This window comes from Canis lupus, chromosome 18 (genome assembly GCF_003254725.2).
Source record: "Canis lupus dingo isolate Sandy chromosome 18, ASM325472v2, whole genome shotgun sequence".
Classification (NCBI taxonomy): domain Eukaryota; kingdom Metazoa; phylum Chordata; class Mammalia; order Carnivora; family Canidae; genus Canis; species Canis lupus.
Window position 1 is genome coordinate 8,735,686 of NC_064260.1, and position 21,077 is coordinate 8,756,762.

Consider the following 21,077-nt stretch of genomic DNA (forward strand, 5'->3'; position numbering starts at 1 on the left):
TTGGCCTTGTCAAATTTTGGATCTTACCTGGTCTTCATTGGCTCTCATTTTGAGCTGATTTCAACTAATCAGCAGTATTTTGTTATCTTTTAGGAAGACCACAAAAAAGGCTATAATAAGCACAATTTCGCATTGGGACTGCTAGCTGCCTTCTCATCTTCTGTAGTAGCCACCCTGCTGTATTTCCTGTGTTGACAGTCAAAACCCAAAACAGTCAGCCTTTACAAACTTATATTTACTGTTCATTCATCTCACAGTTTATAAAAAGGGTTATTCCTGAATAACTCAATCAAAAACCTGAGCAAAACTTGAGGGAAAAGACTATCCCCGGGGCAGTAAACTGCCTGATTTAGTTACACATTGCATAGAGAAAATAAACCAAATATCTTTTGAAATTTCACTCTAAAACCCACTTCTTTTTTTTAATAGAAATAAAAATATGCCCATAATACGTTCTTGCTGGGCATTCTATAGATTTACACCATTCAAAAGTGATACGGTGTCTCATCTGCAGAGATTTATAACTTACTCTTTCAATTTCTGGTTCAAAATTCATGTGTGTGAATAAATGCATGTTGGCCTTTGAATTTCCTTTTTCTTAAATATTGTTTCTGATTATAAATAATTGTATTCTCAGTCTAGGAAATATGGACAGTGCAAAAAAAATAAGGATGTAGGAAAAGAAACAGGTTATAATACCTTTGCTTGGTTGGATTATTTAAAATTAAATCTCACATTGCTTCAATGGGAAAAGGAGGAATTCTGGAAATAAAAGCATGGATACTAGTTTTGTTTGAAGAGGTGGACGAACCAAATAAGCAAATGAAATTCAAAGAAGTATATAGTATACAGGAAATCAGGAGTCAGAGGGTGAGAACAAACAGTAGAGTTACGCAGATTTTCAGAGTCCTGGCCCCAACTATTGGCCACCAGCATCAACAGTGACAGGGAACTGGTCAGAACCAACAATGTGTTGGCAATGCCTATCCTGTGATAGCACTTTGAATTCCGTAAGTCACTTATCTTATTTCACCCTCATACCAACACCGTGAAATGGAATTTATTATCCTTTTTCTAGAGATAAAAACAGAGTCTCAGAGAGGTTAAATGGCTACACCAAAGCCACAGACTGATAAATGATAAAATCAGGATTACGGACTAAGTCTTCTGACCCCTAAACTAGTCCCTATTCTGTCAGAATTGACTGCTTTCATGTAAGGATGATGATCATGATCATAATCATGATAAAGCTAACATTTACTGAGCTCTTATTATGTGCTTGGCGCTGTTCTAAATGCTTTGCATACATTAATTCATTCAATAACATGATGTAATAATCCCCCAAAATTTCACAGTATAAAATTCTTTCTGCTTTTGCAAATATGTAATTCCCTTTGGCATTGTGCAAAGTTATCACCTTCACGGTTCTGGAATCCAGAGAATTTATGCTAGATTGTGTGAAATGCTAGACACAAGCATGGAAGAAGCAGATGGCCACCCTCAGGCCTAGAAAGGAGAAAATGGACCCTGACTAGGTAGACAAATCAGTATTATTTCATATAATAAAAAAGGCTGATACTGTTTTCCTGGCTCAAACATTGCAAACAAAGTAAACCTAGGATTTTTGTCATCTTTTTCTAATTTGGTACTATGGGAACTATAGTTGTCTTTTAATTTGATTACTGATAGAGTCCATTTGCAGAGAATTCATGATACTTCATTTAAATTCTGGTTCAGTTGTTTCTATGCAAAACATTTATTAGGGAATAGTATGTGAGTTTTGTTTCAGCAAAAGACAGCAAAATTTCATTTTAGTCATGGGATATATACATTTGTATATATATAATATATACATATGGTTTTATATTTATATATATGTATAGGTAATATACATATATATGTGTTTGCGCGCGCGCACACACACACACACACACACACACACAACCAAAACCTACTCTATAGAATATCTGTTGAAAGTTCTTCCATTTTTTCCCCTTTCCTTGGTTCCTGGCCTAGAGACTTGTACACAACTCTTAAATAAATGCAGGTTCACCACCTGTATTCAACACCTGTTGTGCCCTGTTTCATATCCTTCTGGCCAACGCCTCCTTCGACCCTTGCTATGGAAGACTTCTGATAGTACCAAGTCCCACTGCACCATCCATCCCTCACGTTTTGCCTTGAACTTTTTGATCAAAGCATAGGTGCTTGTGAGAAACAGCCTGGCACCCACACATCAGCAGCCTGAGTATGTAAGGTAGTCAGTACTCTTGACACTTGGTACAAGGTATCAACACATGCTATTATCTTCTATCATTCAGATAGGCAATTCTCAGGCAAATGCAGCAAGGGTTCTCTGAGGATCCTGATGGAAGGTTGCCCTCAGGGTACCTGACAGGAGAGTACTTTTCTATACTGGTTTGAACCCCTTCCTTGGTTCACTGTCCAAAGTCCTTATTCTTTCACCCTAGAATTATTTCCTAAAATGGCTCCAGCTCTGTTTTCTGGGGTCTTCCTGTGGGAACTCAGATGAGACTAGCCCATTTGTAAGTGGAGAAAAATGGGTTTGGATTGGGATCTCTTCCAAGTTAGATGGTGATAAAGGCTGCATTACTGATATAGGCCTCCTAGAGATACTCCTGGCCTGCAATAAGCAACACAATTCCTAAGATTCTCAGCATGGTAGAAGGAGAGAAGGTACAGTTAATAGGTGAAGCCTTGGCTATGGTGCTTGAATGGTACTAGAGGAGAGATCATCATAAGAGTGTGGAGTTGGCTGGTTTTATTTTATAAAGAAAATAACCCAAAATAGCTAATCAACTCAAAATATGCTGTCAAAGCAGAAGGTCTCCATGCTAGCATTTTAAGATAGCTTAATTTTTGTAGTTACAAGGTAGAGTCTGTTGAAAATCAAGCTGAGGAGCTAATTATTATAAGAATAGTAGAACAAAAAGCAGACTGAATGTATTTCAATTGGTCATCTACACAAAATCAATACTTAGGAGCCCTGAGAGGGAAAGAGTGGGACCCTAAGACCTTTGCATGGATGAGCCTGACCAAATTGAACTTTCAGATTCTAGGCCAACAGAGGCAACTTTCTTCTTCCTTGAATACAACAGTTTCTCTTGCTCAGAGACCCTGAAAAGACTCACATGGACCAGTTGCTTGTCTTTTTCAAGATTTCTTGATTCTTCTCTTTGGTTCTCAGAGGTGGCTGCACAGTCCTGGCTGAGAAATACAGTTCCTTCCCTGGGACAACTTGCAGACATCCAGAGAATTGCAATATTCAATTACTATCTAATAGTGGGAACCAGGGAAATATATATGGGGATGGGTCTCCAGGTATCAGAATAGGAAAAAGTCAACTATAATATTTTATAAGGAAGACATTATGACAAGTGCATGCCTTCCTGTGATTTGGGGTTTAACATCCCACTAAGGACACCTGGAGTTTCTTCTAATACAGAGATGGAGCATCACAAAGGCCAAGCAGGAGTAAGTAGGCTGCAGTGGGGCCTTTGCCGGCGAGGCTGGCCACGGAACGGGCACCTTGTGCAATGCGCTGTGGGAGCTTCCACACCAGCTTCCAGGCACTGGGGGAAAGTGTGCAAGCGTATCCAAAAACATCACAGAAACCAAGACTTATCTTCTTCCCTACCAGCTGCTGACAGAGGATTTCAGATGTCATCACAGGGCTGACAGGCAGGTTTGGCCTCTCTGCACTGAGATGGCAGCTGGTTACCCCTGAGGCGCTGGACATGTGCCCTACAGGACGCCATGCAGGCGGCCTCGGTGCATCTGGGGGCAGTTTCTGTGAGGCATCTGCAAAAGATGTGTCTGTCTGCTGTAACTGAAGTCTGCGTGGCTATGTAAATGTGGGAATAGCTTTTGTCAAAGCTGACCTTTCTAAATAAATAACCTTTGGGACACTCAAAAAAAAAAAAAAAAGAGAGAGAGAGAGAGAGAGAGAGAGAGACATATTGGACATATTGATGGCCTAGAGAAAATGTGGTAGAAAATGGTGACTACTACAGGCTCAGGGATAGGGAAATATTAGAATACAGTTATTATGTGAGACAGGAAGCCACTCTTGGATTCTCTAATAAGCTCAGCAGGGGCTCTTTGTAGGCCATAGTTAATGGAGATGATGCTGGGTACTTAGTTCCAATGGAGAGGTCAGGATTCTGGAAACGCCGAGGCCAACTGGTAGCATATAACCAAAAGAGATAAGATGGGCATAACTATCATTGCAGGGACCAAGAAATTCACCTGCATAATTCACCAGTAATTCTTGGACCATTGTATTCTGAGTGATAAAACAAATAAGGAGCTGACTGGTATGGAAAAAAAATAAATCCATGAGATTTAAAGGGGAGAGGGCTGAATATGCACTGCAATGAAAACGTGGAATTTCCTGCCCAGTTTCCAGATCTAAGGCAGTTCACAGATCCAGAGCCCCTGGGTTAAAGGAAAGTTCAGTCCCCTTGAGAAAGACTCCTGCCATGACATGAAAAGTATACACAATAAATAGAGCCACAGTCTTTCCCAGAGACACCTGGGTTCCTAGAATAAACAACTCGGACTGAAGGAGTAGAAGAAGTAGGATTGGTCTCTCTCCATGGCTCCTATGTCCCATTGGTGGAATGTGTGCTCCTATCTTTGCTATTTTAGGCTCTGTGGCGTCAGAGAGGGATACTTCCACCTGGAGACACAGTAAGGGGTCTACACCCTAAGGCTATGATGGGTGCCTGGTTATTTTGGGTTCATAAGCCCACAAAGCAGCAGACCAAGAAAGGAACTGCCATACTGGAGAGGCAAATGACCCTTATTATCATAAACAGCAAGAGCTGCTATGACACAGTGAGGTCCTAAAGCAGCACATCCAGAACTCAGGGGGGTTGTTGTAAATGCCTCTCAGTGCTTCCAGGCCTATCAATAATTCTAATTGGGCAATCATAGAAACCTTGGGCAGGCTCAGCACCTGGCAAGAGATAGAAACTTTTAGGGATGAAGCTCTGTGTCTCCCCACCTGAAAAGCAACCTAGATCAGTTGCTGTTGGGCAAGAATGAGGAAAACCCAGAATGACCAGTAGTGTGGGGACACAGTGATCATTAATGCAAGTTTCATGATTAGTTGCAGCTGATTAGATATAGCTTGCTGTGTTAACCTCCTGACCTATGGGGTTTTTTTGTTTTGTTTTGTTTTGTTTTGTTTTGTTTTGTTTTGTTTTGTTTTGGTAGAATGTGGCTGACTGCCTCCTAGAAGACTTGATAATGGTTTGGGGTTAACAGAGAGCACAAGTAGACTGGAGGAGTGCAAAGTACAGCCAACATTGACCCCTGAGATACCCCAGGGCCTCCTGTTTTCGAAGCTCATCTCTCACCCTTGCCACAGCCCTGGCAACAACTTCACACAGACACAACATGCCAGCACCCCACCTCAGCTGTACCTCATACTCCTAGCTTTCTGCCTGGAGCTGCTCTGATGCTATGAGGTGGGAATTCGGGGGTGGGGGGTTGTCTCTGTCGCACTCACACATACACAGCCTGGATTGTCAAGAGAGTTAAGACACATAGGACAACCCTATGTGGGATAAGTGGCAAAGAGCAAGCAAAGGATCAGTGCTCTGCCCTTCCCTCTCCTGAATAGAGTTCTGAGCCACATTTCAACAGCTGCCTTAGAAAGTCCTGGTAGGGTCAAGCCCTTGTCAACCACAGCAGTAGCCAATCTGAGAACATCTCTTGTACTGATTTTACTTTCTTCCTTATTTTAGTCTTTTCTCTGATTCCTGGGATCACCTCCCTAAAAACCAACTACCTGCACACAAGCCCCATCTAGTCTCAGCAAAGGAAAACCCAGGCTGAGATGCCACTTAATACGTTGCTATGTCCTGTGTCAAGTGATATCAATCCAGAGGTAGATGAAATATGCTTACATCAAATATGATTTTCCTGATAGTGGGCACCCTCCCTTGCACACCATCCTTGAATCACACTCCCCTTGAGTCTTTGCCAATTTTTCATTTTACATTATAAATGGGAATTTTTAAAATGGGTTTCAGTGGGTGCGAGAACCAAAGGTTAAAGTGGCCCCCATTGATCACAGGTAGAGCCTTATATTTTGAATCACGGACAGGTCTGAGATAATCAGGTGCCTGTGGCTGTCTTTCGTCTGCTAAATATCCCCACCCTTCCCTCCTCTGTGAAAGATACAACTAGAGTTTGCTGACTAAACTTGACATGGCTTGGATTCTGCTATGTAAGGATCACATAATTTCATGGTTGAGCTTGCAATCACTGTGAAAGACAATAACACAGGGACACACAGCTTTTGTTTTATATTTTTGCCCTGCACAGGATTGCTTAAAAACTTAAAAACAATTGCTTGTGGTTTATTTCCTATGCAATAAAACATGGTCGACAAGAACAGGTGTGCTAAGATGGGAGAGAAGCAAAAAATGCCAGAGCAATTAAGTCTTCTACTTCTTTTGTTATTACTATTGTATTTAGGATTTTGAGTAAACTGGCCTTACTTAGTATCATAAGAGATAGCTCATTATGGCCCACAAGTTGTGGGTTTTTTTTTTTTCTTTTTTGAGAGAATTTCTCAAGAAATTTGCCCTAATTTGTTAAAAAAAAATAGAAAAAAAATTCTCCTCAGATTTTGCCTTCTTAGTACCAACTTTCTGACATAACATCAGACAAGCAAAACACATACTTTAAAACTTCCTTCTCCATTCAGAACTCTCGTGACTGTCACCTTATGCCATCTCCTAGAACATCTTGAAGGTGCTGGTGTGGATCACAATGGCATCACATAATAGAATCAAGAGCCAGCTGTTTGTCTCTTAGGTTACTTGAGGTAAGCTTATTTGAGACAGGATGGTAATTAATGATTCAGCAGAGGTCAGAAAGGAGAATTAGCTATGAAACTGAACTTATCCATCATTTAAAAAGCATGTATTATAATCAACATTTATGAGCTGAAATATTCATTGGCTATTGCATTAGTTTCCTAGGACATCATAACAAAATACACAAACTGAGTGTCTTAAAACCATAGACATTTATTGTCTCACAGGTCTGGAGTCCAGACACCTAAGATCAAGGTGTTGATAGGGCCATGCTCTCTCTGCACCACTGGGGTGGTAGCCGCAGGTGCCCCTTGCCTATGGTAGCATCCCTGCCATCCCTGCTTCAGGCATCTCTTAGCCCTCCTCTCCCTGTGTGTCTGCATCATCTTCCCTCTGCACCTGTGTCTGTGTGTGAATGTCCCCTTCTTCTAAAGACACCAGTCATACTAGATTAGCACCCACCCTAATGACTTCATCTCAATTAGTTACATCTGCAATGATCCAATTTCTAAATAAAGTCACATTCTGAGGCTCTGAGAGGACATAAAAGCTAGTTGTTGCAACCATCTTACAAATAATCCTTGCAGTTTGAGGTTCTCCACAATGAACTCCTCTCAATTTGTGAGAACTCCACCATTCACATGAGCAGCTCTCTGGGAGGACACTTTGAAGGGTCATGGAATGCCAGATATTAGGGTACCAGGATTGCCCTTGGTCATGAGTTCATGCACTGCCTGGCATCTCTCTGCAATGGAACAGACCATTCTATCAATGCAATAACTTATACTGTATTTCCAGAAAACAAGCATTACTCTAAATTTTGAATTCTTCATTGCTTGCCTTTTGTGTGGCTTTTGCGTTGACCACACTTTACCGACAGTGGATCTAATGATGGAAAGAAATAACTTATGATGATGGCACTTCAAAGAGAAGAAAAATATCCAATCCAGTAGTTGCCCCAGGACAGAAGAATTTCAAAGTGAACTGACTGGACATCAGTATCCCATGGGCAAAGACAGACAGACTTACCAAAATGTATGTGAACTTAGATTTTTTTTAAAAGAATTTAAGTAATAAAGAACACTTAAAATATTTTGTTGATACAAATTGTAATAATGTTTGTGCTTATGATACTGTTATACTTTTTCCTCCTTCCATTTGACCTCATTCACAATGAATTTCTTGCCTGTAAGGATTAGTAGATGCTCATTCTAGAATATTGGGGTTTCTTCTGTAGACCACAGAAATCTTTGGTAGAATGTACTAGGGGCACAGTCATAGCAGAAGGAAAATCAAATCCAAACTCAGCTTTAACCCTAAACAAGTGACAAGAATCAACATTAGACCATTTGTTGAAATATATCTGAACAACCCAAACCCGTGTTTGAAGTATAGTGGAAATGAGAAACATCAACGTGGCAAATTTTATGAAAAGGACATTTCAAATATAAATATATATATACACATATGCAAGTGTGTATAGATATGTAAATATAGATACACACACTATAGGGTTGTGAGGTGCCAATTCTCAGGAAACGTGCAAGTAGATCGAGACGTATTCTCTTCTTTCATGGTGTTGTCAAAACTTGTTGAATGGGTCTTGATACATTTTTTTTAAGAAAGGTCCTGGGATGGGGCAAACAACGTAAGGGGTCTGGATCCTTGAGAAATGTTAAATGCTAAAAGCACAATTGAGACTGCTGCAATGTACCAGGAAACAGTAAATAGAGACTTTTCTGAGATATTGTCATATATACTCCTCCTCTTATTTGACTTACCAGGGAAGCAGTGTGAGCAGGCTGACTGTACTTCCCAGGGCAGTTGGCTCTGGGCAGGCCCAACTTTTGCTGCTTATACTAGCTTAATTACCAAGAACAACATATTTCACTTCTAAAAGTGTTCTAGTCTGGACAATAAATTATTGGTTTCCCAACAGAAACAATCTGAAGAAAAACTGCTAAAATTAAAATTCCACCTCACTTACACATCAGATAAGTCAGTGAAACTCTAAACCTCAGTTCACTCATCTGTAAAACATAAATGCTCATAATGACAATACTTCTATCCTGGGGTTGTTGTAAGGATCATACGCATTGATTAATTAATAAAGTACTCAGCACAGTGCTTAGTTCACAGTTACTGCCCAATAAATATTAGCCTTTATTTTTCTTGTCACTGTATGATGCTTTCCTGACTTAAAACAGGTAACAAAAATGCCCACCTTCCCATTCCAAAGCCACAAATTGGAGGTGCACCTCCACTCCTGAGTTTGGATTTGATTTTCCTTCTGCCCCTCCAGCGGCAGCTGCCACTCTGGTCCCTCTCTTAGGGTGTCCCCAAAGAATTTATAACCTGGATCTCTTTCCTTTGTCAGATGTGCAGCCACTTGACTTCTTTTCCAGTTCTAGTTCCAAGCGTGTCACTTTTCAAACAAACCCCATCATTGCCCACTAATTTTAAACTGAATTTTTGAAAATAGCTTATCATTAGATTTCACAGGAAGTCACATCCGTCACTCTGGGGTTGCCAAGAAGGAGGGTGCTGGAACTATTCCTAATCTGTCTTCTGTTCTTTTCTGAGTGGGCGTTCATACTTGTACAGCCTGCATCTTGGCCAGGAAGGCTTAGCTCTGGTGGGAAGGTTAGGTGGGAAAGCAGTGAAACTGTAGCCGGGAGCGGATGCCAGTGTGGTGGTGGCACGATGGCCCTGCGATATCAGAGTTCCTGCCGAGAGAGATGGCAGTGACGCTTTAATTGTCCTCGACACTGCAGCTCAGTTCATGGAGAACAGAAAATTATTATTTAAACAGATGGCAAACCTGCCCATCCATAACCAGGCATTTAATGAGATAAAACAGAGCGGCCAGGGCTGTAGGTGTGTGAGTCCAGACCATTTTGGAAGACATCAATTTAATTGCTCTTCTATTTTTGTGAAAGCTGTTCCCAAATGCCTACCTTGCCCTCTATTCTACCTTCCTTCTTCCTCTTTATTTTTATCTTTCTTGCCTTTCTGGTGTTTGGATCACAATCAGATGGACGCTTTCCTTCCCTGACTCCCAGTGCCACTGCTTTTAAATTGCTAATATAATTGGGGCAACCTGGTAAAGCTAGAAGCATATGGAATCATGCTAGAGAGACATGGGTGTGAATCTCTGTTCCTGTATCAAGTGTAAGTTTCCTTTCCCATAAAATGGTCATAATAGTCTCTATTTAGTTGCACTTTCATGAAGTCTAAAAATGTAATATATGAATAAAATGTCAAGTGTGGTTCGTAACTCTTCGTGGGGGCTCAATAAAAGAAGTGTAGCTATTATTACTATTCCCAACTTTTCTTGCATGATATTGATTTTAGGGCTCTCTGGAGTCACTCTCCTCGATCAATTTTAGGCTTTCAGCCTAATACCCAGGATCATGCTCAAGGAAAACTAATTATACGGTAGAGTCATGACCACTTAATTATTTCTACTCATCACCCCATCTGAATTTCTCCTGCTCTCACAAGAAAGCATTACCCTTTGTACTGCCTCAGGGGTAGAAGACCCACTAGTTGATACCCACCTGTGAATAAGTTCTGTATACTCAATTCAAATCAGTGAGTTCAACTCTATGAATGACTACATGCATAAAAACTGAACATTACAGGTGCAGTGAGTTAGGCATAAGTCATGACCCTGCCTTGTAGGCGATAGGTGATACCATCAAGTAGTTCTACCCAGAAAAATGTACAAAAGTGATCCTCTTGTGGATAAATCATCCTGTTTATATTCTGTATTTGAATGTTTTTATAATCCCAATGTTACCCTGATGCTTCTGAAGTATTCTAGCATTATTTCTAAAATATTCTGGGGTCATTTCCTAAGTATCTGAGTACCATTTCTGAAGTATTCTGGTATTATTTCTGAAGTTCTCTAGTATCAATCTTTGGACTAGTTTTTCCATCATGGAGCTTTACTATAGTAAGGAACAGAGTAACTAGGTATAACCTATTTCCCAATGCATAAAAATAAGATTATAAGACCAACCAGAAGTTGAAAACATATGACAGTTAGCAGGGTGCCCATCTGGGAAGAGCAAGGCTAAAAATGGAACACAGGCCAAGGTCAGGAATCAGCAGGGTAACATGGGTCACCAAAGCAAAGCCTGAGCCAAAAGGAGGGAAAGAGGGAGGGAGCAGACCCGGGGTTCAGGGGCTGCTTGACCATATGTAGCTACACACTTAGAGTTTCAGTGGTGTTGTATCCCCCAGGAAGGCAAATTGGGAGCAGAGACTCCCCCTGGGCAGGTGAGAAGGCAAGAGGAAGGAAGAAAGCACAGGTCCCAGATCAGCACTGTGTGGTTTGGACACTGGGCTGCTGCAAGAGCTCCTTGCTGGTCTTCATTAGGTACTACTCATAGGTGACTTCCCACTCAGAGAGAGCTTCATTCCTGGTAAATGAAGCTCTACTCCACCTAGTTAGCACCCTGTCTTTAACTAGCAAAGCAGTACCCTATTGCAAGGTTCTGATTTGTTAAAAACAAAACAGGCCCCAAATGAAGTATGTTATAGTGGGCCCCACATCACGAAGCCAAGACTTAATTAGTTTTGGCTCTCTCACAAATGTAGTCTTAAACCAGTCAATCAGGAATCACCTAGTCAGCATTAGTTAGGTCATCTGCCTCATAGACCCTTGCCATCCCTTAAAAGAAGGTAACCTTGTAATAAACAATCTTCTTTTCAGTCTTGTATAATAACCTTGTTCCAGCTCCCTTCTGCCTAGAAGTCTTTCCTTTTGTATAGCGCCTCCAAGCTCTTTGCTATCTGCTAGATTAGATGGTGCCTGATTCATGAATAATTAAATAAAGCCAATAAGATATCTAAAAGTTACTCATTTTTGTAATGAGTTTTTGTTTTTTTAACAGCTTTAAGAGATGACTTCATTTAGCAATAGTGAGTGCTATAGACAAAATATTGATTAAAAAGCCTTATGATTTTCTTAACATTTTAGGAATTCAAAGAATTATAGCTTTTAACATCTAGATTTTTTTTCCTGTTTTATATTTCATTACAGGGAAGGGATTTGTTTGTATGTTCTATGTCCTCTCTTTCCAAATCCTGATTTATACCAAACCACAAAATTGTTCTCATTATAATTAGCTATAGCATTATCTTAACAGTTTTAAGTTAAGCTGAGTTCTCTGTAGAATGAGACAGTTTTTTTGCCTGAAGACAGAGAGGAACTTGCAAGGACCAGACTCAAATGTAAATGCTTTCAGTCACTTAAATGCAGAGTTCAGGGCAACAGAGAATAGTAGAGTTGGTGGCCAAACAAGGGAATGCAGGCCCTACCTAAGGAGACTCGGGTGCAATTCATTCTTTTAAACATGTAAAGTAAAACTCTTCTGCAGGTTGAATTTGGTTGAAGGCTTTCATTTATTTGCAAATCTTCCTTAAATGGTTCAAAATATTGCTTAAAATCTAAAATTTTATTTCTAGGCATTTTAAGTTTTGTTTACAAAACAACCTAGTAGGGGATCCCTGGGTGGCACAGCGGTTTGGCGCCTGCCTTTGGCCCAGGGCGCGATCCTGGAGACCCGGGATCGAATCCCACGTTGGGCTCCCGGTGCATGGAGCCTGCTTCTCCCTCTGCCTATGTCTCTGCCTCTCTCTCTCTCTCTCTCTCTCTCTGTGACTATCATAGATAAATAAAAATTTAAAAAAAAACACACACAACCTAGTAGTTCCTTTTCAAAATTTTGTTTCAGTAGATCCAACTTAACCTCCATAAACTGAGAATAACTTTTGCAAACCTCTATGATTCCTTTTGTTGCCACTGCTTTTTTCATACTGAGATGCTGGGTGTAGCCTATTGAGTACAAGTGCAATAGGCTCACAGACAATTTGATTACATATGTTCAAGGATTAAAAATTTACTTGAGGTATAAGGTACCCATCTTAACACTAAACAAACTCACGCATTTAACTACTATTTTTCTATTAAGTTTTAATTCACCAAACACTAGCTGCGTGGGGGACACTCACTGTACGGCTCCTAAGTGACTTTTAGACTATGAAATACAATGTGACACATTCTATAATGGAACAGTGGATAATTTGATATGATTAAAGAAGAGGTGCTTTATCTAAGGGGCACTGAGATAGTCTGAACTGAACAAATGAGAACTCAAAATTATTCTTGCAGGAGGAGGAGGAGTTTTCCAAGCTGGCACATGGGAGAAAAACATTCCAGGCATCTACAGAAAATAGATCTAAACAATGAGTATAAAATTTGGCTCAATGCTTGGTCTTCATGTATATGACCATGTATAAGACCATTGTTTTGTAATGAAAACTGGTGTTGTGGTTTCCAAGACTGATCAGATGGTATCGTTTCAGAAGTTAGGCACTACTTTTGGAATGATAACGCAATGTTTTACCCCAGTACCTAAAATGATACCTAGTACATAATAAGTATTCAGTCAGTATTTGTTAAATGACTAGCTAAATGGATTATTTAAGGTTTAGTTTGCAGGACTGAAGAGCTTCATCTTGCACTTGACACATAAAGCCCCTGAGAATATTTAGCTTATCCAGATACTAAATGCACAATGTTTGGTGTTTAGTAACAACACAAGATACACAGAATAAACTGAGTGGCTGGTATAGCTCAAAAGCACAACTATGGGTCCCAGACTGTTAAAAGTTTAGATGTCAAACATTCAGTCCTGACCTCTTCTTATTAGTATTAATACTGGCTATTGAGCTTCTATCCTTTGTTAGGCCTGAGGCCTGACTCGGTCCTGTATTGCCTCTCATTTTAAAGGTGCTCCCGTCCTGTTATGATGCAATAACCCATATACCAAGAGGAAAGCGACCTGGCGCAAATCAAACACAAAGTGTCAAAGTCCTTGGGGCATTTGCACTTCATTGATTTTGTGCTGTGGTTTTGAGTCCAGAAATTATGGTTAGTCTGTACTTCATTTACTATGGCTTGCTCGATCACATAGAGTTATACGGAAAGTATAAAATGAAACCACAGGTAAGAAACAAGAGCGCAAGAAGAGTCCACCAATGCCCTCCCCTGCTGTTTCCACAGGCCTCCTACCCATTTGCTTCACACAAAACTCCTTCCACTTTCACACATGTTCCCTCTCCCTGGAGCACTGTTCTTTACATTATCACCGTCTTTCCATGATATTCCAGTCCAGATCAGGTCACCCTCATATTTTTCCTTAGCACTCTGTTGGTTTTCCTTATAGCATTTTCTAATTTTATTTTGTATTTAATTTTGTGTTCATTTCATCAATGTCCATTTCTGCCAGAAAACAGGAGCCACATTTGTTTCTGTCTTAGTTAGCTTGGGCCACTATAACAAACTGCCGTTGACTGGGTGGCTTAAACAACAGAAATTTATTTTTCACAATTCTGGAGGCTAGGAAGTCTGAGTTCAGTGTGCCAGCATAGGTGGGTGATTCTTTCTTCCTGGCCTCTTTCTGTATCCTCATGTGGCAAAGAGAGCGAGTGAGCTTGTAAAAGGACAGGAAGGGTGAGAGGTGGGGAGACAGAGACAGAGAAAGTAAGCTCCCTGAGGATCCCACCCTCATGACCTTGTCTGGTCCTAACTACTTCCTAAAAGCCCCACTTCCAAATATCATCACACTGGGAATTAGGGCTTCAACATATACATTCTAAGAGGACACAATTCGGTCTATAGCAGTTTAATAGAAGAGTGCTTGGCAGGGCACCTGGGTGGCTCAGTCAGTTGAGCCTCTGGTTCTTGATTTTGGCTCATCTTGGGGTGGTAGTCTCAGGTTGTGGGATGGAGCCCTGTGCCAAGCTCTGCAGAGTCTGCTTCTTTCCCTTTCTCTCTGCCTCTCCCTTTGCTTGTGTACATGTGCACACATGTACATTCCATGGTCTCTCAAATAAATAAATGTCTTTAAAAAAAAAAGAAGAAGAAAAAGAGTGCTTGGCATATCACAATGAATGGATGGATGGATGCAAAATGTCCAGAGATCTCTATGTTCCTTTGGAAGCTGCTAAATTACAATTGGAGCCAGGAATAGAGGGAGTGCTCCAGCATCAAAGTGAGCATGGCTTCTCTGGATAAGGAGATCAGGAGCTGCTGAGAAATCAAGGCTAGACAAGAGAGTGATGGCTCCAGACCCTGAAATGACACAGAAGCTGGGGGTAAGGCCCAGTTCTGGCCACCACAGCCAAGCTCTGTCTTTTCATTCTCCTTTTCTCTCAAGCAGGGCCAGAGTCATAGTTTGTGGGGCTCAGTACAAAATGAAAATACAGGACTTCTTCAAAAAAATAGGAAAAAGTACCATTAAAACTTTTTTCCATGGTCTCTCTTAAGTTGTATTGTTTTTATTTGTGACTTAATGTTGTTCTAGAGTAAAGAAAAATTAAGAATTTTAATTACTAACATGAATTTTACTATTGGGCAATGAGAGTTTTAGAAGCAAATATAAGAGCATTTAACTCCTACACGAAATCACCAAAATTACACAATTCATAATCCATACCTCATGTGTGCATATGTATTTCATTCTTACCAGAACAGTGGAAATGCTGGATAAAATGAATGCAGTTGTTTTTATTTCTTGATATGTACACATTTTACCAACACTCTCTGCTTCTGGCCTATTGATGAGGAAGGAAGGATGGGGAGGATACAGGGAGCTGTTTTTCCCTTTCCTTCTGTCATCGTTCTTAGTGTGAGAGGTTAGCTACTACAGGAAAATATCAGGGATAAGAAGGACATGGTACGATTCTTTGGTTGGTTGTGTCTTAGAACACCATTGCCTTCTTTCTGGTTTTGGCAGATAGCCTGGCCTCTGGGGCTATCAGTGCCTCCTCTTAGTTGTAAATGTAACACTTACCTTGTCCTTCATGATGAGCTTCATCAAACTCCTGCACATTGTGAGCCCACTGGAATACGATGCTCTAGGGCATCCGGATGCTGCAAGAAAAGGGATGGGAAAGGTACTAATCATTGTGCTCTGCTGTCCCACTGGACTTCCAAATGTTCATCATGGTCAACAATGCTAGACAGAGAAGAGCCTGGAGAAGGTGGTGGAGGAGGTAGAGGAGTGGGGGAGGACCCAGACTAAGTCAGCTCTCTGCAATTCCATATCTCCTTTCTTTTTTGTCTCCATTTTTTCCCCTATCATTTCTCATTTTTCTGGGGAGCTAGAGATCACTTTGTTGCTATTTTCTCCCACAAGAACTAGTCTGTAATACCCAGGAGGAGCTGCTACCCTTTGCTCACTTTTCTAGCTAAGATCAATAAAGCAGTCATTGGTAACCAGGATAGGGCGCCCAAAAGCTGGCTCTCCCTGTGATCTCATAAACAAGACTTTTGCCCTTTGTAAAGCCAAGCATCTTCATTTAATGATTTTAAATGTTTTTAAATTTTAAACTGTTTTAATTCAGGTCACATGAATTTAGGCATTAAATTGTTAGATTGGTAAACATCAGAAACTTTTTTTGCTAACAGCAACAAAAACCTAGATGACACCCCTAAATAAAGAGGTATTTTAAGTTAAAGATATATGATGAAAAAAAAATTCTGCCCTATAAATAGTATCCATTGATAATGATTCCTTACCAAAACAAGTAGAAATAGTTTCATTATTTAAGCTTTATATTTTTTAAAATCCTTTTAAAAAATTATTCCACTATACATCACATAAAAATGTAAGGTAGCATGTGCGAACTGTTTAAAGAGCTTGTTAAAGATTCTTATAATAAGAAAAGCTGGGAAAAGTAGAGTCATATCTTATCAAACCATCTAAGAAATCTTAAGAATGCTGCTTTTCTAGTAATACATAAATATACACGAACATGAGCAAGAATCCAAGTAAAGAAACAGTTCTTATTCATAGGATTGACAGTTTTATTATTACACCAGCCTGAAATAACATATAATGGTGTGTGAGTGTGCACTGGAGTTTCTAAAAGCAGCTTTTAAGATAGGCTTAATGTGAGAAGGGTTCAACTTTCTTCTTTGAATTCTGGAGGATGGGGTCTCCTGGGGATAAAGGGGAAAAGGGGAGATAAACTTTTAATGTAATCTCCATTCTTGCCACAATTTGTTGTATTTATTTTTTCAGCTATATTTATTGTGTAGCTACCATATGCCAGGATCTGTGGATTCAGTGAGGGCTTTAACAAAACACATGTTCTGCCTTCAGGGAGCTCAGAGCACAGGCAAAAAAACAAAGCATTAGAGAATGGAGAATGTTACAGGGAAATCACGATGTTTAGCAACACTTGGTGGGAAAACCTAAAGGACCAATGGTGGGAGGTCAGGGAAATCTTACAGGAAGAAGAAATATCAAAACTGAGGGCCCAGGAATAAGTGAGACACAGCCAGGTAGGATTGGGAAGTAGAGAATGCTGAGTCAGTAGGAATCCTGAGAAATTCCTCCTGGACCTGACTTCCTCACATTTTTTTTAACTGTAAACTGAAATTCCATTTAGATCATCAGCATAGGATTGACTGAATTAGTAGAAATTTCAAGGACCAAAAAAATGAAGTCCTTGTTATGATATTATGTTGGTTTGGATTTTTGAATGCAGAAATAATGGGTGAGGTTGAATCAAAGAGGTAAACCAGTTGGGCACACTAAGTGTGGGGCCAAGAGAAACAACAGCTACTTCCAGTAAGGGATGGAAAAAGAAGTGCAGTGCTTCCTCTCTGGGCCACACCTTCTGGCTCCAGGGAATGCCCTTTTCTGGGTGAGGAAGCTGGCAATAAAAGAATCTTATCAGTTAGACCTTAATGTGTGTGTATCTCTTGGTGATACACATATCTAAAGAAACCTATGACACTCCTATGCTGAGATCTGTGACTGTATTAGTGTTCTCTAGAAAAACAGAACCAATAGGATACATTGATATAGATATATCTGGAGTTATTATAAGAATTGGTTCTCGAAATTATGAAAGCTGAGAAGTTCCATGACCTGTAATCTGTAAGCTGGAGAACCAGGAAAGCCAGTAGTATAATTCAGTCCCAGCTTAAAGGTCTGAGAACCAGGACTGATGATGGTGTAAGTCCCAGTACAAATCCAAATGCCTAGAAACCAGGAGTGTCCAAGGGTAAGAGAAGGAAGATGTGTCAGCAAAGAGCAAATTCACCTTTCCCCAGCCTTCTTGTTCTATTCAAGCCCTTAACCAATTTGATAATGCCCATTCTCATAGGGCAGGATGTTTTTCTCTACTCAGTCTACTGATACAAATGCTAATCTCTTCAAAAATGCCCCATAGATACTCCCAGAGTATCTTACCAGTTATCTGGGCATCACTTGGACCAGCCAAGTTAACACTTAAATTAACCATCACAATGACCCCACTGCCAACCCTTGGCCATCACAACAGTGTATGCTAGGTAAAGGGAAGAGTACATGAAAAGACCCAGGAACTAAGAGGCACCAGCATCTTTAGGTGACAGGAAATACATAAATAAGGGTGGGGCCAACTATCAAAGGGTGAATAGTGAAGGAGTCAGAGAGGTGGGCCAGTAAGATTTTAAGTGTTTTGAGATTTTTAAATACTGTAAATGGAAAGCCAGCTAATATTTTATTTATTTTTATTTTTTTAAGGTTTAATTTTTTTTATTATTTATTTATGATAGTCACACACACACACAGAGAGGCAGAGACACAGGCAGAGGGAGAAGCAGGCTCCATGCGCCGGGAGCCCGACGTGGGATCCGATCCCGGGCCTCCAGGATGGTGCCCTGGGCCAAAGGCAGGCGCTAAACCGCTGCGCCACCCAGGGATCCCCAGCTAATATTTTAAGCAGGGAAATGATGATTTGCATTTTCAAAAGAATACTCTAGCTGTAGTATGGAGAATAGGCTCTAGGGAGATCACCCCTGAAGGAAGAAAAGTAATCTAAGCAAGAGATAAGAGTGGCCCAGGGTTGGAGAGTCTCAGTGGGCATGATGAGAGCTTGGCCTAAAATGCACCTTGGTGATTTATTCTGTGTATCTATGTTTGTACATGTTTGTGTCTTTATAAGTGAAAAAAAAAAAAAATGGAGGTGTGGTTGACTCCTGTGTTTTCTGCTATGAGAACTGGGTGAAAGGCTGGTGCAGTGCAAAGAAAAAACATATAAAAAGAGGATTTGATGTGTCTAGGGCTATTCCAGAGGTTACTATAACCTAACATGTCCAATTGCATGTGACATGGAACTGAGTGTTGCCAGAATAATGATCATACCCATTTGAGGGGAGTGCTTTGGAAAATAAAAAACATTTGTTAAGAGAGAAGGTACTCAAAGATTTTATAGCTAGAAGTGACCTTGACCCTGACTTCAATCCTTCCCATTGCCAACAGTCATTCCTAGCCCCACTCATCTTAATCTCATCCTTTCTTTCTGAGCTCTAGATATGAATCAAACCATTATGAAACAGGGGAGCATCCCTGAACAGAGATGGCTGCTTCCCTCCCCAGTGCAAAACACAGTGAACCTCCAAGACAGTCATCGAAACATCTAAGAACAAGATTAAGGCTCACCCAAAATTCATATTTACTCATTTTGTTAGTAATTTTTTAATCAACTGGAAAGAAAGTATTGCTATGACAATAGCACTAATAATGGTGATGATCATTTTATCTGCCTTTATTTATTCTCTACCAGTTACTTTATAAACATTATTTCTGGATTCACATAAACCCTACAGGTTTATTATCTCTATTTGCCACATGAGCAACATGAAATCAAAGCTAAGTGGACCACAAAGAGAACACAGATCTTCCCTTTGGCCTCCTTCCTATGGTCTAAGCAACTGATCTATAAGACAATGGTAGCATTATTTCAGAAAAAACAATTGGAATAAATAGATGTGTGCTTTTGGTTCTGTCTTAATCTTTCATTTAAAACTTAAGAGTTTCTACAAAAAAGGCTCATGAGTGTTTAGCTATAGAGATAACACAATTTGTTTTTCATTCACCTGTTGATGGACATTTGGAATGATCTATTGATACAAATAATAATATGCATTCCATCTTATTAGTGAATCAGATTCCATTGTATATGGATGTGCTACAATTTCTTGGTCAGTAGGCAGCTTTCTTGAATGAAGTGAGGCCTGAGTTTTTTCATTTTGAAGTTCCACAAAATGTGGTAGGATGTGATGCCTAGGTATACAGTTGGCAAACAAGTGTAGAGAATGTGGAGCTCCATGTACACCTTGGCCCAGAAGTAACCCCTTCACAGACATATGTTCCATGTGGCCTCACCTTGATGCAAGCGTATTGGAAAACATAGCTAGGTAGAGAGCGGCTTCCCAGTGATCACTCTGTATTATGCAAAAAGGAGGCTTAGATTGGACAGTTAGGTGTCACTATCATGATCGTTTAATCCACCAGTCTTTTCCTTTGTAGCTTGTAACTTTGGAGTCATGCTTAAAAAATAATTCTTCACTCAGGAATTAGAGAAATATTCATCAATATTTTTCTACCATTTACAGACATTCTTAATTTATGATGGGGTTAGATTCTGATAAACTCATTATGAGTTGAAAATATATTTAATACACTCAATCTACCAAATATTATAGCTTACTCTAGCCTACTGTACATGTACTCAGACCACTTACATTAGCCAATGGTTGGGGAAAATCATTTAACAAAAAGCTTCTTTTATATATAAAAAAAAGTTGAATAGCATATGTAACTTATTGATTATTACACTGTACTGTACTACTGCACTGAAAGTGAAAAATAGAATGGTTGTAAGTGTATTAGTTGTTTATTCTCATGATAGAATGGCAGACTAAGACTGCCCTGCCCAGCATCACAAGAGAGGATCATCCCAAATATCACCAATTCAGTGAAAAGATTCAAATTTTAAATTCCAAGTATGGTTTCTATTGACTGCATCTAGCTTTCACACCATTGTAAAGTCAAAATATCTTTAAGTTGAACCATTGTAAGTCAGGGACTGTCTGTACATGTTATTATTCTTTTTAATCAGGTAGCCAAACTATCTATATGAATAATGTATTATTTCTTCCCACCAATTTGAAAGGACATTTTAATCAAATACTAAAATGACAGTAATATACCCATAACACTCAGTGCTTTTTTAAAACTTTGTTGTATTTTATTTCTCTTTTGTCCTGGGCTCATAGCAATACTGGAATTTTTTTTAAAGATTTATTTGTTTTTTTTGAGAGAGTGTTTTGAAGGAGTAGAAAAGGCAGAGGGAAAAGAGAATCCTCAA

General features: G+C 39.9%; 1 long non-coding RNA gene across 3 annotated transcripts in view; it reads right to left on the minus strand.

Moving 5' to 3' along the window:
* The window catches only part of LOC112661442 (uncharacterized), a 70,556-nt gene that overhangs the window by 13,740 nt on the left and 35,739 nt on the right, over positions 1-21,077 (minus strand). For all 3 annotated transcript variants that reach the window (XR_007403599.1, XR_007403598.1, XR_007403600.1), the window contains one exon: positions 15,722-15,801. This is a non-coding gene — a long non-coding RNA (uncharacterized LOC112661442). The remainder of the gene's footprint in view (positions 1-15,721; positions 15,802-21,077) is intronic.